The sequence below is a fragment of the Alligator sinensis genome, unplaced genomic scaffold (genome assembly GCF_000455745.1).
Source record: "Alligator sinensis unplaced genomic scaffold, ASM45574v1 scaffold88_1, whole genome shotgun sequence".
Classification (NCBI taxonomy): Eukaryota; Metazoa; Chordata; order Crocodylia; family Alligatoridae; genus Alligator; species Alligator sinensis.
This window is the reverse complement of record NW_005842347.1, coordinates 1444164-1446545: the sequence shown is the minus strand read 5'-3', so window position 1 is coordinate 1446545 and position 2382 is coordinate 1444164. Positions and strand designations below refer to the sequence as shown.

Genomic DNA, 2382 nt, shown 5'->3' with positions numbered 1-2382 from the left:
CTTGACTCCCCCGTCCAAGGCCATGTCTCCTCCCCTCCCCTCCCCTCCCCTCCCTCACCCCACTCCACCCCACCCCATTCCTCTTCCTCCACACACACCTGCTGCTGTTTCCACTGTCCCAGGGTCAGGGGAAGCTTCAGAGCCACTTCTGCTCACACCAGCCAAGCTGCCAGGCTCCAGCTGGGCTCAGCTTGGACAGTGGCAGCAACAGAGGCAGTAGATTCCCCTACACTGCCTGGTCTGTCCCCTAGCCCCTGTCTGTGGGAAGGGTCCCCCCGCCCCTGCCTTTGTTTAGTAATAAAATCATCAGTATTCATAGATCATCTTTGCAGGATAGCCTTAATATTCTGTTTTCTATGGTCTGTAATTCATAAGTTTCTTCTTATACGTTAATGGTGGGCTAATGTCAATACTTTGTATATCAACACTGCAGATTCACTAAAGTATGTAAGAAGAAAGGCAGGAAAAACATTATGAAGATCTGCACAAGGTACTGAGTGACTGTTCATGTCAACACTACACTTCTTCAACAAGGCAAAATAAAGCCCAGAGCCCTTTGAAGTTTATCAGGCCTCAATAAGCCAGAGTCAAGCTATAAAAATCAAGGGCCCACAGGTGCAATCAGGTTCTGCTGAAGAAGAGCTGAACTAAAGGAACCCATAGTGCACGGTTATATCTGAGAATCTGCATAACTTACTATAAGCATGACTTTTCTACAAACCTTGGTAAAATATTATCACATTATTCCCCCTCTCAGTCTGACCCCCTGAAAAAGGAAATCTAATTTTGGTTTATAACAGAATGCCACTCACAACCGTGAGAATTAAATAATTGCTGTGATTAAATTATTGCTGACTTTCAAATATTGCTGAAAGAATGCAGGAGCATGTTGGGGGTTTTTTTTTCAAAAGCCTTTTCTTTCATATTAGTGTTTGATTACCCTTTAAATCAAGTTTTCTTTTTAGCAGAAGAGCAAAATGGTCCATTCTAGCACATAAACAATGATGTATCTGTGACATTCCCCTACCACGGATGCAGCCTGGATGCACCTTTGAGATATAATCCAAGGGTGCTTCCACACATTTGGGGCACCCTTCTGCTCCATGTCCTTTCCTGCCATCTGCTTGGCTACCAAGAACTAGCTGAGATGTGCCAAGGGCCAACTCCTTGGGCCATGGTGCCTCAGCCTTACCTGTCTCACCTAGGCCTTCCCAAGTCTTAGCAAAGGAGATTTTACCAGCTAGAAGTCCATGTCCAGCTGTGCACTCAGGACAGATGGATCCCCCTTTCCATAGAATGCGCAGAACCTGTACAGTCAAATGCTTGGGAATCACAGTTAACACTGACAGTAAATGGGTAAAGAAATAGCAAAAATGATTTATTATAAAAAAACAAGAACCAGCATAAGAAATCAGTAACCAGATGCTGAGACACAGGCAGAGATATAATAATAGACAAACAAAAGGAAATATCAGAACAATAATCTGGTTTTATCCTGCACCTTAAATCTCAGGATACAGACCCTAGCCCACTTCAACAGGTTAAAAAGCATCTTCTGTCTCCGATTACCCTGCCACAGACTCCAACAGGTTCTCCTCTCAGCTTCTCTACTCAGCCTCCAGGCTGAAGGACCCCAGCCTCCACTGTACCCAGAGAGACTAAAGACAAAAACATGTTCTCAAGACAGGCTTAAGTACAGTTGTTTATCTCACTATTCACGTATGTCACTTCTTGGATTCTTGTGGGGCCTGCACTATGCATGCAACTTCCTGCCCCCCAAAGCTGCATGTTTACCCGAGCAGAAATCTTTCCTGATATAATTAAGACGAGGAGAATATGTGCTTCCTTTCAAACATGGAGATTTGCTAAGCTAATATACTGTTTCTCTTCCTCAACAGTTTGATTAGCAAGGTGTTATTCTTATAGCCACCCTTCTTTTCAAATGTCAGTTCAAGGGAGACAGTAAACAACTTGAGTTAAATTATGTCACGACCCAGTGATTTTTTGTGCCTCGGCACTATGGAATTTCCTGGCCACATGAGAGCTCCTTTGCACGGCAGAGTGTTCTGCTGCAATTAAGAGCCTGGGTGCAGGAGAGTTCCCGCCAATTTGCAGTTTCCTTTGCAGGATGCATTTCTTCTTTGCAGCACAGAGATGCACAGTGCAAAGAGTTCCCGCTATTCGAATGCAAATTTGTGCCCCGTTATTGGCCAGTGCTAAATTATTCACACGTGGCGGCTAGTAATTGGCTCGCTGGCCGTTTAAAATTCCGCGCGACTTCCGCCCAAGTCGAAGAGCTTTGAGCACGCTGCAGAGTGTCTCTGAAGTTATCTGACTTGCGGCTGCCGATCGATAGACTGATCACCTATCGATCTTTCTTCC

At 44.9% G+C, this 2382-nt stretch overlaps 1 protein-coding gene across 1 annotated transcript in view; it reads right to left on the bottom strand.

Moving 5' to 3' along the window:
* Positions 1 to 2382, bottom strand: part of LOC102383059 (ras-related protein Rab-10-like) — a 53110-nt gene that overhangs the window by 41489 nt on the left and 9239 nt on the right. The gene's annotated exons all lie outside the window — the stretch shown is intronic.